This window comes from Schistocerca serialis, chromosome 9 (assembly GCF_023864345.2).
Source record: "Schistocerca serialis cubense isolate TAMUIC-IGC-003099 chromosome 9, iqSchSeri2.2, whole genome shotgun sequence".
Lineage (NCBI taxonomy): Eukaryota > Metazoa > Arthropoda > Insecta > Orthoptera > Acrididae > Schistocerca > Schistocerca serialis.
In genome coordinates this window covers 514,909,851-514,930,763 of record NC_064646.1, presented here as the reverse complement: position 1 = coordinate 514,930,763, position 20,913 = coordinate 514,909,851, and positions in this window count along the sequence as shown.

The following is a 20,913-nucleotide window of genomic DNA, read 5'->3' as shown; positions in this document are numbered from 1 at the left end:
AAACTGGACTCACAGGAGGGGGTCAAATCATAGAAAGTGAGAGTGCAGTCCTCTTTTACTTAAGTCGGCATTGTGCCTTTTGTATTAAATTCGGATGCAATTTCTGTGCTTCATCGTCAATAAGAAGGTGCAAGGTATACAGTACACCTGAAGTGAAGCATCGGAATCTAAAACTGGACTCACAGGAGAGGTTCAAATCGTAGAAAGTGAGAGTGTCAGTCCTCTTGTACTTAAGTCGGCATTGTGCCTTTTGTATTAAATTCGGATGCAATTTCTGTGTTTCATCGTCAATAAGAAGGTGCAAGGTATGCAGTAAACCTGAAGTGAAACATCGGAATCTAAAACTGGACTCACAGGGGAGGTTTAAATCATAGAAAGTGAGAGTGTCAGTCCTCTTGTACTTAAGTCGACATTGGGCCATTTGTATTAAATTCGGATGCAATTTCTGTGTGTAATCGTCAATAAGAAGATCCAAGGGAAACAGTAAACCTGAAGTGAATCATCGGAATGTAAAACTGAACCCACAGGAGAGGTTCAAATCACAGAAAGTTAGAGTGTCACTCCTCCTGTACTTAAGTCGGTATTGTGCCCTTGTATTAAATTCGGATGAAATTTCTGTGTTACATCGTCAATAAGAAGAACTAAGGGATACAGTAAACCTGAAGTGAAGCATCGGAATCTCTAACTGGACTCACAGGGAGGTACGAATCATGGAAAGTTAGAGTGTCAGTCCTCTTGCACTTAAGTCGGCATTGTGCCTTTTCAATTTAACTCCGATGCAATTTCTGTGTTTCATCGTCAATAAGAATGTGCAAGGTATACAGTAAACCTGAAGTGAAGCATCGGAATCTAAAACTGGACTCACAGGAGAGGTTCAAATCATAGAAAGTTAGAGTGTCACTTTTCCTGTACTTAAGTCGGTATTGTGCCCTTTGTATTAAATTCGGATGCAATTTCTGTGTTTCATCGTCAATAAGAAGGTCCAAGGGATTCAGTAGACCTGAAGGGAAGCATCGGAATGTAAAACTGGACTCACAGGAGGGGTTCAAAGCATAGAAAGTGAGAGTGTCAGTCCTCTTGTACTTAAGTCGGAATTGTGCCTTTTGTATTAAATTCGGATGCAATTTCTGTGTTGCATCGTCAATAAGAAGGTCCAAGCGATACAGTAAACCTGAATTGAAGCATCGGAATCTAAAACTGGTCTCACAGGAGAGGTTCAAATCATAGAAAGTGAGAGTGTCAATCCTCCTGTACTTATGTCGCCATTGTGCCTTTTGTATTAAACTCGGATGCAATTTCTGTGTCTCATCGTCAATAAGAAGGTCCAAGGGATACAGTAAACCTGAAGTGAAGCATCGGAATCTAAAACTGGACTCACAGGAAAGGTTCAAATCATAGAAAGTGAGAGTGTCAGTTCTATAGTACTTAAGTCGGCATTGTGTTATTTATATAAAATTCGGATGCAATTTCTATGTTTCATCGTCAATAAGAAGGTCAAAGGGATACAGTAAACCTGAAGTGAAGCATCGGAATGTAAAACTGGACTCACAGGAGAGGTTCAAATTATAGAAAGTTAGAGTGGCACTCCTCCTGTACTTAAGTTGGTATTGTGCCCTTTGTATAAACTTCGGATGCAATTTCTGTGTTTCATCGTCAATAAGAAGGTCCAAGGTATACAGTAAACCTGAAGTGAAGCATCGGAATCTAAAACTGGACTCACAGGGAGGTTCGAATCATAGAAAGTTAGAGTGTCAGTCCTCTTGCACTTAAGTCGGCATTGTGTCTTTTGAATTGAATTCCGATGCAATTTCTGTGTTTCAGCGTCAATAAGAAGGTGCAAGGTATACAGTAAACCTGAAGTGAAGCATCGGAATCTAAAACTGTACTCACAGGAGAGGTTCGAATCATAGGAAGTGAGAGTGTCAGTCTTCTTGTACTTAAGTCGACATTGTGCCATTTGTGTTAATTTCGGATGCAATTTCTTTGTTTCATCGTCAATAAGATGGTCCAAGAGATACAGTAAACCTGAAGTGAAGCATCGGAATCTAAAACTGTACTCAGAGGAGAGGTTCAAATCATAGAAAGTTAGAGTTTCACACCTCCTGTACATAAGTCGGTATTGTGCCCTTTGTATTAAATTCGGATGCAATTTCTGTGTTTCATTGTCAACAAGTAGGTCCAAGGGATACAGTAAACCTGAAGTGATGCACCGGAATCTAAAAATGGACTCACAGAAGAGGTTCGAATCATAGAGAGTTAGAGTGTCAGTCCTCTTGCACTTAAGTCGGCATTGTGCCTTTTGTATTAAATTCGAATGCAATTTCTGTGTTTCATCGTCAATAGGAAGGTCCAAGGGATACAGTAAACCTGAAGTGAAGCATCGGAATCTAAAACTGGACTCACAGGAGAGGTTCAAATCATAGAAAGTTAGAGTGTCACTCCTCCTGTACGTAAGAAGGAATTGTGCCTTTTGTATTAAATACGGATGCAATTCCTGTGTTTCATCGTCAATAGGAAGGTGCAAGGTATACAGTAAACCTGAAGTGAAGCATCGGAATCTAAAACTGTACTCACAGGAGAGGTTCGAATCATAGGAAGTGAGAGTGTCAGTCTTCTTCTACTTAAGTCCACATTGTGCCATTTGTATTAATTTCGGATGCAATTTCTGTGTTTCATCGTCAATAAGAAGGTCCAAGGTATACAGTAAACCTGAAGTGAAGCAGCGGAATCTAAAACTGGACTCAGAGGAGAAGTTCAAATCATAGAAAGTTAGAGTTTCACACCTCCTGTACTTAAGTCTGTATTGTGCCCTTTGTATTAAATTCGGAAGCAATTTCTGTGTTTCATCGTCAACAAGTAGGTCAAAGGGATACAGTAAACCTGAAGTGATGCACCGGAATCTAAAACTGATCTCACAGAAGAGGTTCGAATCATAGAGAGTTAGAGTGTCAGTCCTCGTGCACTTAAGTCGGCATTGTACCTTTTGAATCTAGTTTCGATGCAATTTCTGTGTTTCATCGTCAATAAGAAGGTGCAAGGTATACAGTAAACCTGAAGTGAAACATCGGAATCTAAAACTGTACTCACACGAGAGGTTCAAATCATAGAAAGTGAGAGTGTCAGTCCTTTTTTACTTCAGTCGGCATTGTGCCTTTTGTATTAAATTCGGATGCAATTTCTGTGTTTCATCGTCAATAAGAAGGTGCAAGGTATACAGTAAACCTGAAGTGAAGCATTGGAATCTAAAACTGGACTCGCAGGAGAGGTTCAAATCATAGATAGTGAGAGTGTCAGTTCTCTTGTACGTAATACGACATTGTGCCATTTGTATTAAATTCGAATGCAATTTCTGTGTTTCATCGTCAATAGGAAGGTCCAAGGGATACAGTAAACCTGAAGTGAAGCATCGGAATCTAAAACTGGACTCACAGGAGAGGTTCAAATCATAGAGAGTTAGAGTGTCAATTCTCTTGTACTTAAGTCGGCATTGTGCCATTTGTATTAAAATCGGATGCACTTTTTGTGTTTCATCGTCAATTAGAAGGTCCAAGGGATACAGTAAACCAGAAGTGAAGCACCGGAATATAAAACTGGACTCACAGGTGAGGTTCAAATCATAGAAAAATAGAGTGTCAGTGCTCTTGTACTTAAGTCGGCATTGTGCCTTTTGTATTAAATTCGGATGCAACCTCTGTGTTTCATCGTCAATAAGACGGTGCAAGGTATACAGTAAAAATGAAGTGAAGCATCGGAATCTAAAACTGGACTCACAGGAGGGGGTCAAATCATAGAAAGTGAGAGTGTCAGTCCTCTTTTACTTAAGTCGGCATTGTGCCTTTTGTATTAAATTCGGATGCAATTTCTGTGCTTCATCGTCAATAAGAAGGTGCAAGGTATACAGTACACCTGAAGTGAAGCATCGGAATCTAAAACTGGACTCACAGGAGAGGTTCAAATCGTAGAAAGTGAGAGTGTCAGTCCTCTTGTACTTAAGTCGGCATTGTGCCTTTTGTATTAAATTCGGATGCAATTTCTGTGTTTCATCGTCAATAAGAAGGTGCAAGGTATGCAGTAAACCTGAAGTGAAACATCGGAATCTAAAACTGGACTCACAGGGGAGGCTTAAATCATAGAAAGTGAGAGTGTCAGTCCTCTTGTACTTAAGTCGACATTGGGCCATTTGTATTAAATTCGGATGCAATTTCTGTGTGTAATCGTCAATAAGAAGATCCAAGGGAAACAGTAAACCTGAAGTGAATCATCGGAATGTAAAACTGGACTCACAGGAGAGGTTCAAATCACAGAAAGTTAGAGTGTCACTCCTCCTGTACTTAAGTCGGTATTGTGCCCTTGTATAAAATTCGGATGAAATTTCTGTGTTTCATCGTCAATAAGAAGAACTAAGGGATACAGTAAACCTGAAGTGAAGCTTTGGAATCTAAAACTGGACTCACAGGGAGGTACGAATCATGGAAAGTTAGAGTGTCAGTCCTCTTGCACTTAAGTCGGCATTGTGCCTTTTCAATTTAACTCCGATGCAATTTCTGTGTTTCATCGTCAATAAGAATGTGCAAGGTATACAGTAAACCTGAAGTGAAGCATCGGAATCTAAAACTGGACTCACAGGAGAGGTTCAAATCATAGAAAGTTAGAGTGTCACTTTTCCGGTACTTAAGTCGGTATTGTGCCCTTTGTATTAAATTCGGATGCAATTTCTGTGTTCCATCGTCAATAAGAAGGTCCAAGGGATACAGTAGACCTGAAGGGAAGCATCGGAATGTAAAACTGGACTCACAGGAGAGGTTCAAAGCATAGAAAGTGAGAGTGTCAGTCCTCTTGTACTTAAGTCGGCATTGTGCCTTTTGTATTAAATTCGGATGCAATTTCTGTGTTGCATCGTCAATAAGAAGGTCCAAGGGATACAGTAAACCTGAAGTGAAGCATCGGAATCTAAAACTGTACTCACTGGAGAGGTTCTAATCATAGGAAGTGAGAGTGTCAGTCTTCTTGTACTTAAGTCGACATTGTGCCATTTGTGTTAATTTCGGATGCAATTTCTTTGTTTCATCGTCAATAAGATGGTCCAAGAGATACATTAAACCTGAAGTGAAGCATCAGAATCTAAAACTGTACTCAGAGGAGAGGTTCAATTATAGAAAGTTAGAGTTTCACACCTCCTGTACTTAAGTCGGTATTGTGCCCTTTGTATTAAATTCGGATGCAATTTCTGTGTTTCATTGTCAACAAGTAGGTCCAAGGGATACAGTAAACCTGAAGTGATGCACCGGAATCTAAAAATGGACTCACAGAAAGGGTTCGAATCATAGAGAGTTAGAGTGTCAGTCCTCTTGCACTTAAGTCGGCATTGTGCCTTTTGTATTAAATTCGAATGCAATTTCTGTGTTTCATCGTCAATAGGAAGGTCCAAGGGATACAGTAAACCTGAAGTGAAGCATCGGAATGTAAAACTGGACCCACAGGAGAGGTTCAAATCACAGAAAGTTAGAGTGTCACTCCTCCTGTACTTAAGTCGGTATTGTGCCCTTGTATTAAATTCGGATGAAATTTCTGTGTTACATCGTCAATAAGAAGAACTAAGGGATACAGTAAACCTGAAGTGAAGCATCGGAATCTCTAACTGGACTCACAGGGAGGTACGAATCATGGAAAGTTAGAGTGTCAGTCCTCTTGCACTTAAGTCGGCATTGTGCCTTTTCAATTTAACTCCGATGCAATTTCTGTGTTTCATCGTCAATAAGAATGTGCAAGGTATACAGTAAACCTGAAGTGAAGCATCGGAATCTAAAACTGGACTCACAGGAGAGGTTCAAATCATAGAAAGTTAGAGAGTCACTTTTCCTGTACTTAAGTCGGTATTGTGCCCTTTGTATTAAATTCGGATGCAATTTCTGTGTTTCATCGTCAATAAGAAGGTCCAAGGGATTCAGTAGACCTGAAGGGAAGCATCGGAATGTAAAACTGGACTCACAGGAGGGGTTCAAAGCATAGAAAGTGAGAGTGTCAGTCCTCTTGTACTTAAGTCGGAATTGTGCCTTTTGTATTAAATTCGGATGCAATTTCTGTGTTGCATCGTCAATAAGAAGGTCCAAGGGATACAGTAAACCTGAATTGAAGCATCGGAATCTAAAACTGGTCTCACAGGAGAGGTTCAAATCATAGAAAGTGAGAGTGTCAATCCTCCTGTACTTATGTCGCCATTGTGCCTTTTGTATTAAACTCGGATGCAATTTCTGTGTCTCATCGTCAATAAGAAGGTCCAAGGGATACAGTAAACCTGAAGTGAAGCATCGGAATCTAAAACTGGACTCACAGGAGAGGTTCAAATCATAGAAAGTGAGAGTGTCAGTTCTATAGTACTTAAGTCGGCATTGTGTTATTTATATAAAATTCGGATGCAATTTCTGTGTTTCATCGTCAATAAGAAGGTCAAAGGGATACAGTAAACCTGAAGTGAAGCATCGGAATGTAAAACTGGACTCACAGGAGAGGTTCAAATCATAGAAAGTTAGAGTGGCACTCCTCCTGTACTTAAGTTGGTATTGTGCCCTTTGTATAAACTTCGGATGCAATTTCTGTGTTTCATCGTCAATAAGAAGGTCCAAGGTATACAGTAAACCTGAAGTGAAGCATCGGAATCTAAAACTGGACTCACAGGGAGGTTCGAATCATAGAAAGTTAGAGTGTCAGTCCTCTTGCACTTAAGTCGGCATTGTGTCTTTTGAATTGAATTCCGATGCAATTTCTGTGTTTCAGCGTCAATAAGAAGGTGCAAGGTATACAGTAAACCTGAAGTGAAGCATCGGAATCTAAAACTGGACTCAGGAGAGGTTCAAATCATAGAAAGTTAGAATGTCAGTCCTCCTGTACCTAAGTCGGCATTGTGCCTTTTGTATTAAATTCGAATGCAATTTCTGTGTTTCGTCGTCAATAAGAAGGTGCAAGGTATACAGTAAACCTGAAGTGAAGCATCGGAATCTAAAACTGTACTCACAGGAGAGGTTCGAATCATAGGAAGTGAGAGTGTCAGTCTTCTTGTACTTAAGTCGACATTGTGCCATTTGTGTTAATTTCGGATGCAATTTCTTTGTTTCATCGTCAATAAGATGGTCCAAGAGATACAGTAAACCTGAAGTGAAGCATCGGAATCTAAAACTGTACTCAGAGGAGAGGTTCAAATCATAGAAAGTTAGAGTTTCACACCTCCTGTACTTAAGTCGGTATTGTGCCCTTTGTATTAAATTCGGATGCAATTTCTGTGTTTCATTATCAACAAGTAGGTCCAAGGGATACAGTAAACCTGAAGTGATGCACCGGAATCTAAAAATGGACTCACAGAAGAGGTTCGAATCATAGAGATTTAGAGTGTCAGTCCTCTTGCACTTAAGTCGGCATTGTGCCTTTTGTATTAAATTCAAATGCAATTTCTGTGTTTCATCGTCAATAGGAAGGTCCAAGGGATACAGTAAACCTGAAGTGAAGCATCGGAATCTAAAACTGGACTCACAGGAGAGGTTCAAATCATAGAAAGTTAGAGTGTCACTCCTCCTGTACGTAAGAAGGTATTGTGCCTTTTGTATTAAATACGGATGCAATTCCTGTGTTTCATCGTCAATAGGAAGGTGCAAGGTATACAGTAAACCTGAAGTGAAGCATCGGAATCTAAAACTGTAATCACAGGAGAGGTTCGAATCATAGGAAGTGAGAGTGTCAGTCTTCTTCTACTTAAGTCCACATTGTGCCATTTGTATTAATTTCGGATGCAATTTCTGTGTTTCATCGTCAATAAGAAGGTCCAAGGTATACAGTAAACCTGAAGTGAAGCAGCGGAATCTAAAACTGGACTCAGAGGAGAAGTTCAAATCATAGAAAGTTAGAGTTTCACACCTCCTGTACTTAAGTCTGTATTGTGCCCTTTGTATTAAATTCGGAAGCAATTTCTGTGTTTCATCGTCAACAAGTAGGTCAAAGGGATACAGTAAACCTGAAGTGATGCACCGGAATCTAAAACTGATCTCACAGAAGAGGTTCGAATCATAGAGAGTTAGAGTGTCAGTCCTCGTGCACTTAAGTCGGCATTGTACCTTTTGAATCTAGTTCCGATGCAATTTCTGTGTTTCATCGTCAATAAGAAGGTGCAAGGTATACAGTAAACCTGAAGTGAAACATCGGAATCTAAAACTGTACTCACACGAGAGGTTCAAATCATAGAAAGTGAGAGTGTCAGTCCTTTTTTACTTCAGTCGGCATTGTGCCTTTTGTATTAAATTCGGATGCAATTTCTGTGTTTCATCGTCAATAAGAAGGTGCAAGGTATACAGTAAACCTGAAGTGAAGCATTGGAATCTAAAACTGGACTCGCAGGAGAGGTTCAAATCATAGATAGTGAGAGTGTCAGTTCTCTTGTACGTAATACGACATTGTGCCATTTGTATTAAATTCGAATGCAATTTCTGTGTTTCATCGTCAATAGGAAGGTCCAAGGGATACAGTAAACCTGAAGTGAAGCATCGGAATCTAAAACTGGACTCACAGGAGAGGTTCAAATCATAGAGAGTTAGAGTGTCAGTCCTCTTGTACTTAAGTCGGCATTGTGCCATTTGTATTAAAATCGGATGCACTTTTTGTGTTTCATCGTCAATTAGAAGGTCCAAGGGATACAGTAAACCAGAAGTGAAGCACCGGAATATAAAACTGGACTCACAGGAGAGGTTCAAACCATAGAAAGCGAGAGTGTCAGTCCTCTTGTACTTAAGTCGGCATTGTGCCTTTTGTATTAAATTCGGATGCAATTTCTGTGTTTCATCGTCTATAAGAAGGTCCAAGCGATACAGTATACCTGAAGTGAAGCATCGGAATCTAAATCTTGACTCACAGGTGAGGTTCAAATCATAGAAAAATAGAGTGTCAGTGCTCTTGTACTTAAGTCGGCATTGTGCCTTTTGTATTAAATTCGGATGCAACCTCTGTGTTTCATCGTCAATAAGACGGTGCAAGGTATACAGTAAAAATGAAGTGAAGCATCGGAATCTAAAACTGGACTCACAGGAGGGGGTCAAATCATAGAAAGTGAGAGTGTCAGTCCTCTTTTACTTAAGTCGGCATTGTGCCTTTTGTATTAAATTCGGATGCAATTTCTGTGCTTCATCGTCAATAAGAAGGTGCAAGGTATACAGTACACCTGAAGTGAAGCATCGGAATCTAAAACTGGACTCACAGGAGAGGTTCAAATCGTAGAAAGTGAGAGTGTCAGTCCTCTTGTACTTAAGTCGGCATTTTGCCTTTTGTATTAAATTCGGATGCAATTTCTGTGTTTCATCGTCAATAAGAAGGTGCAAGGTATGCAGTAAACCTGAAGTGAAACATCGGAATCTAAAACTGGACTCACAGGGGAGGCTTAAATCATAGAAAGTGAGAGTGTCAGTCCTCTTGTACTTAAGTCGACATTGGGCCATTTGTATTAAATTCGGATGCAATTTCTGTGTGTAATCGTCAATAAGAAGATCCAAGGGAAACAGTAAACCTGAAGTGAATCATCGGAATGTAAAACTGGACTCACAGGAGAGGTTCAAATCACAGAAAGTTAGAGTGTCACTCCTCCTGTACTTAAGTCGGTATTGTGCCCTTGTATAAAATTCGGATGAAATTTCTGTGTTTCATCGTCAATAAGAAGAACTAAGGGATACAGTAAACCTGAAGTGAAGCTTTGGAATCTAAAACTGGACTCACAGGGAGGTACGAATCATGGAATGTTAGAGTGTCAGTCCTCTTGCACTTAAGTCGGCATTGTGCCTTTTCAATTTAACTCCGATGCAATTTCAGTGTTTCATCGTCAATAAGAATGTGCAAGGTATACAGTAAACCTGAAGTGAAGCATCGGAATCTAAAACTGGACTCACAGGAGAGGTTCAAATCATAGAAAGTTAGAGTGTCACTTTTCCTGTACTTAAGTCGGTATTGTGCCCTTTGTATTAAATTCGGATGCAATTTCTGTGTTCCATCGTCAATAAGAAGGTCCAAGGGATACAGTAGACCTGAAGGGAAGCATCGGAATGTAAAACTGGACTCACAGGAGAGGTTCAAAGCATAGAAAGTGAGAGTGTCAGTCCTCTTGTACTTAAGTCGGCATTGTGCCTTTTGTATTAAATTCGGATGCAATTTCTGTGTTGCATCGTCAATAAGACGGTCCAAGGGATACAGTAAACCTGAAGTGAAGCATCGGAATCTAAAACTGTACTCACTGGAGAGGTTCTAATCATAGGAAGTGAGAGTGTCAGTCTTCTTGTACTTAAGTCGACATTGTGCCATTTGTGTTAATTTCGGATGCAATTTCTTTGTTTCATCGTCAATAAGATGGTCCAAGAGATACAGTAAACCTGAAGTGAAGCATCAGAATCTAAAACTGTACTCAGAGGAGAGGTTGAAATCATAGAAAGTTAGAGTTTCACACCTCCTGTACTTAAGTCGGTATTGTGCCCTTTGTATTAAATTCGGATGCAATTTCTGTGTTTCATTGTCAACAAGTAGGTCCAAGGGATACAGTAAACCTGAAGTGATGCACCGGAATCTAAAAATGGACTCACAGAAGAGGTTCGAATCATAGAGAGTTAGAGTGTCAGTCCTCTTGCACTTAAGTCGGCATTGTGCCTTTTGTATTAAATTCGAATGCAATTTCTGTGTTTCATCGTCAATAGGAAGGTCCAAGGGATACAGTAAACCTGAAGTGAAGCATCGGAATCTAAAACTGGACTCACAGGAGAGGTTCAAATCATAGAAAGTTAGAGTGTCACTCCTCCTGTACGTAAGAAGGTATTGTGCCTTTTGTATTAAATTCGGATGCAATTCCTGTGTTTCATCGTCAATAGGAAGGTCCAAGGGATACAATAGACCTGAAGGGAAGCATCGGAATGTAAAACTGGACGCACAGGAGAGGTTCAAAGCATAGATAGTGAGAGAGTCAGTCCTCTTGTACTTATGTCGCCATTGTGCCTTTTGTATTAAATTCGGATGCAATTTCTGTGTTTCATCGCTAATAAGAAGGTCCAAGTGATCCAGTAAACCTGAAGTGAAGCATCGGAATCTAAAACTGGACTCACAGGAGAGGTTCAAATCATAGAAAGTTAGAGTGTCAGTTCTGCTGTACTTAAGTCAGCATTGTGCCTTTTGAATTTAATTCCGATGCAATTTCTGTGTTTCATCGTCAATAAGAAGGTGCAAGGTATACAGTAAACCTAAAGTGAAGCATCGGAATCTAAAACTGTACTCACAGGAGAGGTTCAAATCATAGAAAGTGAGAGTGTCAGTCCTTTTTTACTTCAGTCGGTATTGTGCCTTCTGTATTAAATTCGGATGCAATTTCTGTGTTTCATCGTCAATAAGAAGGTCCAAGGTATACAGTAAATCTGAAGTGAAGCATCGGAATCTAAAACTGGACTCACAGGAGAGGTTCAAATCATAGAAAGTGAGAGTGTCAGTCCTCTTGTACTTAAGTCGGCATTGTGCCATTTGTATTAAAATCGGATGCAATTTTTGTGTTTCATCGTCAATAAGAAGGTCCAAGGGATACAGTAAACCAGAAGTGAAGCACCGGAATATAAAACTGGACTCACAGGAGAGGTTCAAACCATAGAAAGCGAGAGTGTCAGTCCTCTTGTACTTAAGTCGGCATTGTGCCTTTTGTATTAAATTCGGATGCAATTTCTGTGATTCATCGTCAATAAGAAGGTCCAAGGGATACAGTAGACCTGAAGGGAAGCATCGGAATGTAAAACTGGACGCACAGGAGAGGTTCAAAGCATAGAAAGTGAGAGTGTCAGTCCTCTTGTACTTAAGTCGGCATTGTGCCTTTTGTATTAAATTCGGATGCAATTTCTGTGTTTCATCGTCAATAAGAAGGTCCAAGGGACACAGTAAACCTGAAGTGAAGCATTGAAATCTAAAATTGGACCCACAGGGAGGTACGAATCATAGAAAGTTAGAGTCTCAGTCCTCTTGCACTTAAGTCGGCATTGTGCTTTTTGAATTTAATTCCGATGCAATTCCTGTGTTTCATCGTCAATAAGAAGGTGCAAGGTACACAGTAAACCTGAAGTGAAGCATCGGAATCTAAAACTGGACTCACAGGAGAGGTTCAAATCATACAAAGTAAGAATGCCAGTCCTCTTGTACTTAAGTCGGCATTGTGCCTTTTGTATTAAATTCGGATGCAATTTCTGTGTTTCATCGTCATTAAGAAGTGCAAGGTATACAGTAAACCTGAAGTGAAGCATTGGAATCTAAAACTGGACTCGCAGGAGTGGTTCAAAACATAGAAAGTGAGAGTGTCAGTTCTCTTGTACGTAATACGACATTGTGCCATTTGTATTAAATTCGAATGCAATTTCTGTGTTTCATCGTCAATAGGATGGTCCAAGGGATACAGTAAACCTGAAGTGAAGCATCGGAATCTAAAACTGGACTCACAGGAGAGGTTCAAATCATAGAGAGTTAGAGTGTCAGTCCTCTTGCACTTAAGTCGGCATTGTGCCTTTTGAATGTAATTCCGATGCAATTTCTGTGTTTCATCGTCAATAAGAAGGTGCAAGGTATACAGTAAACCTGAAGTGAAGCATCGGAATCTAAAATTGTACTCACGGTAGAGGTTCAAATCATAGGAAGTGAGAGTGTCAGTCCTTTTTTACTTCAGTCGGTATTGTGCCTTCTGTATTAAATTCGGATGCAATTTCTGTGTTTCTTCGTCAATAAGAAGGTCCAAGGTATACAGTAAATCTGAAGTGAAGCATCGGAATCTAAAACTGGACTCACAGGAGAGGTTCAAATCATAGAAAGTGAGAGTGTCAGTCCTCTTGTACTTAAGTCGGCATTGTGCCATTTGTATTAAAATCGGATGCAATTTTTGTGTTTCATCGTCAATAAGAAGGTCCAAGGGATACAGTAAATCAGAAGTGAGGCACCGGAATATAAAACTGGACTCACAGGAGAGGTTCAAACCATAGAAAGCGAGAGTGTCAGTCCTCTTGTACTTAAGTCGGCATTGTGCCTTTTGTATTAAATTTGGATGCAATTTCTGTGTTTCATCGTCAATAAGAAGGTCCAAGGGATACAGTAGACCTGAAGGGAAGCATCGGAATGTAAAACTGGACGCACAGGAGAGGTTCAAAGCATAGAAAGTGAGAGTGTCAGTCCTCTTGTACTTAAGTCGGCATTGTGCCTTTTGTATTAAATTCGGATGCAATTTCTGTGTTTCATCGTCAATAAGAAGGTCCAAGGGATACAGTAAACCTGAAGTGATGCATTGAAATCTAAAACTGGACTCACAGGGAGGTACGAATCATAGAAAGTTAGAGTCTCAGTCCTCTTGCACTTAAGTCGGCATTGTGCTTTTTGAATTTAATTCCGATGCAATTTCTGTGTTTCATCGTCAATAAGAATGTGCAAGGTATACAGTAAACCTGAAGTGAAGCATCGGAATCTAAAACTGGACTCACAGGAGAGGTTCAAATCATACAAAGTAAGAATGGCAGTCCTCTTGTACTTAAGTCGGCATTGTGCCTTTTGTATTAAATTCGGATGCAATTTCTGTGTTTCATCGTCAATAAGAAGGTGCAAGGTATACAGTAAACCTGAAGTAAAGCATTGGAATATAAAACTGGACTCGCAGGAGAGGTTCAAATCATAGAAAGTGAGAGTGTTAGTTCTCTTGTACGTAATACGACATTGTGCCATTAGTATTAAATTCGAATGCAATTTCTGTGTTTCATCGTCAATAGGAAGGTCCAAGGGATACAGTAAACCTGAAGGGAAGCATCGGATTCTAAAACTGGACTCACAGGAGAGGTTCAAATCATAGAAAATTAGAGTGTCACTCCTCCTGTACGTAAGTAGGTATTGTGCCTTTTGTATTAAATTCGGATGCAATTTTTGTGTTTCATCGTCAATAGGAAGGTCCAAGGGATACAATAGACCTGAAGGGAAGCATCGGAATGTAAAACTGGACGCACAGGAGAGGTTCAAAACTTAGAAAGTGAGAGAGTCAGTCCTCTTGTACTTATGTCGCCATTGTGCCTTTTGTATTAAATTCGAATGCAATTTCTGTGTTTCAACGCTAATAAGAAGGTCCAAGGGATACAGTAAACCTGAAGTGAAGCATCGGAATCTCAAACTGGACTCACAGGAGAGGTTCAAATCATAGAAAGTTAGAGTGTCAGTTCTGCTGTACTTAAGTCAGCATTGTGCCTTTTGAATTTAATTCCGATGCAATTTCTGTGTTTCATCATCAATAAGAAGGTGCAAGGTTTGCAGTAAGCCTGAAGTGAAGCCTCGGAATCTATAACTGGACTCACAGGAGAGGTTCAAATCATAGAAAGTGAGAGAGTGAGTCCCCTTGTACTTATGTCGCCATTGTGCCTTTTGTATTAAATTCGGATGCAATTTCTGTGTCTCATTGTCAATAAGAAGTTCCAAGGGATACAGTAAACCTGAAGTGAAGCATCGGAACCTAAACTGGACTCACAGGAGAGGTTCAAATCATAGAAAGTGAGAGTGTCAGTTCTCTTGTACTTAAGTCGGCATTGTGCCTTTTGAATTTAATTCCGATGCAATTTCTGTGTTTCAGCGTGAATAAGAAGGTGCAAGGTATACAGTAAACCAGAAGTGAAGCATCGGAATCTAAAACTGGGCTCAGGAGAGGTTCAAATCATAGAAAGTTAGAATGTCAGTCCTCCTGTACTTAAGTCGGCATTGTGCCTTTTGTATTAAATTCGGATGCAATTACTGTGTTTCGTCGTCAATAAGAAGGTGCAAGGTATACAGTAAACCTGAAGTGAAGCATCGGAATCTAAAACTGTACTCACAGGAGAGGTTCGAATCATAGGAAGTGAGAGTGTCAGTCTTCTTCTACTTAAGTCCACATTGTGCCATTTGTATTAATTTCGGATGCAATTTCTGTGTTTCATCGTCAATAAGAAGGTCCAAGGTATACAGTAAACCTGAAGTGAAGCAGCGGAATCTAAAACTGTACTCAGAGGAGAAGTTCAAATCATAGAAAGTTAGAGTTTCACACCTCCTGTACTTAAGTCGGTATTGTGCCCTTTGTATTAAATTCGGAAGCAATTTCTGTGTTTCATCGTCAACAAGTAGGTCAAAGGGATACAGTAAACCTGAAGTGATGCACCGGAATCTAAAACTGATCTCACAGAAGAGGTACGAATCATAGAGAGTTAGAGTGTCAGTCCTCGTGCACTTAAGTCGGCATTGTACCTTTTGAATGTAATTCCGATGCAATTTCTGTGTTTCATCGTCAATAAGAAGGTGCAAGGTATACAGTAAACCTGAAGTGAAGCATCGGAATCTAAAACTGTACTCACAGGAGAGGTTCAAATCATAGAAAGTGAGAGTGTCAGTCCTTTTTTACTTCAGTCGGCATTGTGCCTTTTGTACTAAATTCGGATGCAATTTCTGTGTTTCATCGTCAATAAGAAGGTGCAAGGTATACAGTAAACCTGAAGTGAAGCATCGGAATCTAAAACTGGACTCACAGGAGAGGTTCAAATCATAGAAAGTGAGAGTGTCAGTCCTCTTGTACTTAAGTCGGCATTGTGCCATTTGTATTAAAATCGGATGCAATTTTTGTGTTTCATCGTCAATAAGAAGGTCCAAGGGATACAGTAAACCAGAAGTGAAGCACCGGAATATAAAACTGGACTCACAGGAGAGGTTCAAAGCATAGAAAGCGAGAGTGTCAGTCCTCTTGTACTTAAGTCGGCATTGTGCCTTTTGTATTAAATTCGGCTGCAATTTCTGTGTTTCATCGTCAATAAGAAGGTCCAAGGGATACAGTAGACCTGAAGGGAAGCATCGGAATGTAAAACTGGACGCACAGGAGAGGTTCAAAGCATAGAAAGTGAGAGTGTCAGTCCTCTTGTACTTAAGTCGGCATTGTGCCTTTTGTATTAAATTCGGATGCAATTTCTGTGTTTCATCGTCAATAAGAAGGTCCAAGGGACCTAGTAAACCTGAAGTGAAGCATTGAAATCTAAAACTGGACCCACAGGGAGGTACGAATCATAGAAAGTTAGAGTCTCAGTCCTCTTGCACTTAAGTCGGCATTGTGCTTTTTGAATTTAATTCCGATGCAATTCCTGTGTTTCATCGTCAATAAGAAGGTGCAAGGTACACAGTAAACCTGAAGTGAAGCATCGGAATCTAAAACTGGACTCACAGGAGAGGTTCAAATCATACAAAGTAAGAATGCCAGTCCTCTTGTACTTAAGTCGGCATTGTGCCTTTTGTATTAAATTCGGATGCAATTTCTGTGTTTCATCGTCATTAAGAAGTGCAAGGTATACAGTAAACCTGAAGTGAAGCATTGGAATCTAAAACTGGACTCGCAGGAGAGGTTCAAATCATAGAAAGTGTGAGTGTCAGTTCTCTTGTACGTAATACGACATTGTGCCATTTGTATTAAATTCGAATGCAATTTCTGTGTTTCATCGTCCATAGGATGGTCCAAGGGATACAGTAAACCTGAAGTGAAGCATCGGAATCTAAAACTGGACTCACGGGAGAGGTTCAAATCATAGAGAGTTAGAGTGTCAGTCCTCTTGCACTTAAGTCGGCATTGTGCCTTTTGAATGTAATTCCGATGCAATTTCTGTGTTTCATCGTCAATAAGAAGGTGCAAGGTATACAGTAAACCTGAAGTGAAGCATCGGAATCTAAAATTGTACTCACGGGAGAGGTTCAAATCATAGAAAGTGAGAGTGTCAGTCCTTTTTTACTTCAGTCGGTATTGTGCCTTCTGTATTAAATTCGGATGCAATTTCTGTGTTTCATCGTCAATAAGAAGGTCCAAGGTATCCAGTAAATCTGAAGTGAAGCATCGGAATCTAAAACTGGACTCACAGGAGAGGTTCAAATCATAGAAAGTGAGAGTGTCAGTCCTCTTGTACTTAAGTCGGCATTGTGCCATTTGTATTAAAATCGGATGCAATTTTTGTGTTTCATCGTCAATAAGAAGGTCCAAGGGATACAGTAAATCAGAAGTGAAGCACCGGAATATAAAACTGGACTCACAGGAGAGGTTCAAACCATAGAAAGCGAGAGTGTCAGTCCACTTGTACTTAAGTCGGCATTGTGCCTTTTGTATTAAATTGGGATGCAATTTCTGTGTTTCATCGTCAATAAGAAGGTCCAAGGGATACAGTAGACCTGAAGGGAAGCATCGGAATGTAAAACTGGACGCACAGGAGAGGTTCAAAGCATAGAAAGTGAGAGTGTCAGTCCTCTTGTACTTAAGTCGGCATTGTGCCTTTTGTATTAAATTCGGATGCAATTTCTGTGTTTCATCGTCAATAAGAAGGTCCAAGGGACCTAGTAAACCTGAAGTGAAGCATTGAAATCTAAAACTGGACCCACAGGGAGGTACGAATCATAGAAAGTTTGAGTCTCAGTCCTCTTGCACTTAAGTCGGCATTGTGGTTTTTGAATTTAATTCCGATGCAATTCCTGTGTTTCATCGTCAATAAGAAGGTGCAAGGTACACAGTAAACCTGAAGTGAAGCATCGGAATCTAAAACTGGACTCACAGGAGAGGTTCAAATCATACAAAGTAAGAATGCTAGTCCTCTTGTACTTAAGTCGGCATTGTGCCTTTTGTATTAAATTCGGATGCAATTTCTGTGTTTCATCGTCATTAAGAAGTGCAAGGTATACAGTAAACCTGAAGTGAAGCATTGGAATCTAAAACTGGACTCGCAGGAGAGGTTCAAATCATAGAAAGTGTGAGTGTCAGTTCTCTTGTACGTAAGACGACATTGTGCCATTTGTATTAAATTCGAATGCAATTTCTGTGTTTCATCGTCCATAGGATGGTCCAAGGGATACAGTAAACCTGAAGTGAAGCATCGGAATCTAAAACTGGACTCACGGGAGAGGTTCAAATCATAGAGAGTTAGAGTGTCAGTCCTCTTGCACTTAAGTCGGCATTGTGCCTTTTGAATGTAATTCCGATGCAATTTCTGTGTTTCATCGTCAATAAGAAGGTGCAAGGTATACAGTAAACCTGAAGTGAAGCATCGGAATCTAAAATTGTACTCACGGGAGAGGTTCAAATCATAGAAAGTGAGAGTGTCAGTCCTTTTTTACTTCAGTCGGTATTGTGCCTTCTGTATTAAATTCGGATGCAATTTCTGTGTTTCATCGTCAATAAGAAGGTCCAAGGGATACAGTAGACCTGAAGGGAAGCATCGGAATGTAAAACTGGACGCACAGGAGAGGTTCAAAGCATAGAAAGTGAGAGTGTCAGTCCTCTTGTACTTAAGTCGGCATTGTGCCTTTTGTATTAAATTCGGATGCAATTTCTGTGTTTCATCGTCAATAAGAATGTGCAAGGTATACAGTAAACCTGAAGTGAAGCATCGGAATCTAAAACTGGACTCACAGGAGAGGTTCAAATCATACAAAGTAAGAATGGCAGTCCTCTTGTACTTAAGTCGGCATTGTGCCTTTTGTATTAAATTCGGATGCAATTTCTGTGTTTCATCGTCAATAAGAAGGTCCAAGGGATACAGTAAACCTGAAGTGAAGCATTGAAATCTAAAACTGGACTCACAGGGAGGTACGAATCATAGAAAGTTAGAGTCTCAGTCCTCTTGCACTTAAGTCGGCATTGTGCTTTTTGAATTTAATTCCGATGCAATTTCTGTGTTTCATCGTCAATAAGAATGTGCAAGGTATACAGTAAACCTGAAGTGAAGCATCGGAATCTAAAACTGGACTCACAGGAGAGGTTCAAATCATACAAAGTAAGAATGGCAGTCCTCTTGTACTTAAGTCGGCATTGTGCCTTTTGTATTAAATTCGGATGCAATTTCTGTGTTTCATCGTCAATAAGAAGGTGCAAGGTATACAGTAAACCTGAAGTGAAGCATTGGAGTCTAAAACTGGACTCGCAGGAGAGGTTCAAATCATAGAAAGTGAGAGTGTTAGTTCTCTTGTACGTAATACGACATTGTGCCATTAGTATTAAATTCGAATGCAATTTCTGTGTTTCATCGTCAATAGGAAGGTCCAAGGGATACAGTAAACCTGAAGTGAAGCATCGGATTCTAAAACTTTACTCACAGGAGAGGTTCAAATCATAGAAAGTTAGAGTGTCACTCCTCCTGTACGTAAGTAGGTATTGTGCCTTTTGTATTAAATTCGGATGCAATTTCTGTGTTTCATCGTCAATAGGAAGGTCCAAGGCATACAATAGACCTGAAGGGAAGCATCGGAATGTAAAACTGGACGCACAGGAGAGGTTCAAACTTAGAAAGTGAGAGAGTCAGTCCTCTTGTACTTATGTCGCCATTGTGCCTTTTGTATTAAATTCGGATGCAATTTCTGTGTTTCATCGCTAATAAGAAGGTCCAAGGGATACAGTAAACCTGAAGTGAAGCATCGGAATCTAAAACTGGACTCAAAGAGAGGTTCAAATCATAGAAAGTTAGAGTGTCAGTTCTGCTGTACTTAAGTCAGCATTGTGCCTTTTGAATTTAATTCCGAAGCAATTTCTGTGTTTCATCATCAATAAGAAGGTGCAAGGTTTGCAGTAAGCCTGAAGTGAAGCCTCGGAATCTAAAACTGGACACACAGGAGAGGTTCAAATCATAGAAAGTGAGAGAGTCAGTCCTCTTGTACTTATGTCGCCATTGTGCCTTTTGTATTAAATTCGGATGCAATTTCTGTGTCTCATTGTCAATAAGAAGTTCCAAGGGATACAGTAAACCTGAAGTGAAGCATCGGAACCTAAACTGGACTCACAGGAGAGGTTCAAATCATAGAAAGTGAGAGTGTTAGTTCCCTTGTACTTAAGTCGGCATTGTGCTTTTGAATTTAATTCCGATGCAATTTCTGTGTTTCAGCGTCAATAAGAAGGTGCAAGGTATACAGTAAACCTGAAGTGAAGCATCGGAATCTAAAACTGGACTCCGGAGAGGTTCAAATCATAGAAAGTTAGAATGTCAGTCCTCCTGTACTTAAGTCGGCATTGTGCCTTTTGTATTAAATTCGGATGCAATTACTGTGTTTCGTCGTCAATAAGAAGGTGCAAGGTATACAGTAAACCTGAAGCGAAGCATCGGAATCTAAAACTGTACTCACAGGAGAGGTTCGAATCATAGGAAGTGAGAGTGTCAGTCTTCTTCTACTTAAGTCCACATTGTGCCATTTGTATTAATTTCGGATGCAATTTCTGTGTTTCATCGTCAATAAGAAGGTCCAAGGTATACAGTAAACCTGAAGTGAAGCATCGGAATCTAAAACTGTACTCACACGAGAGGTTCAAATCATAGAAAGTGAGAGTGTCAGTCCTTTTTTACTTCAGTCGGCATTGTGCCTTTTGTATTAAATTCGGATGCAATTTCTGTGTTTCATCGTCAATAAGAAGGTCCAAGGTATACTGTAAACCTGAAGTGAAGCATTGGAATCTAAAACTGGACTCGCAGGAGAGGTTCAAATCATAGAAAGTGAGAGTGTCAGTTCTCTTGTACGTAATACGACATTGTGCCATTTGTATTAATTTCGAATGCAATTTCTGTGTTTCATCGTCAATAGGAAGGTCCAAGGGATACAGTAAACCTGAAGTGAAGCATCGGAATCTAAAACTGGACTCACAGGAGAGGTTCAAATCATAGAGAGTTAGAGTGTCTGTCCTCTTGCACTTAAGTCGGCATTGTGCCTTTTGAATGTAATTCCGATGCAATTTCTGTGTTTCATCGTCAATAAGAAGGTGCAAGGTATACAGTAAACTTGAAGTGAAGCATCGGAATCTAAAACTGTACTCACAGGAGAGGTTCAAATCATAGAAAGTAAGAGTGTCAGTCCTTTTTTACTTCAGTCGGTCTTGTGCCTTCT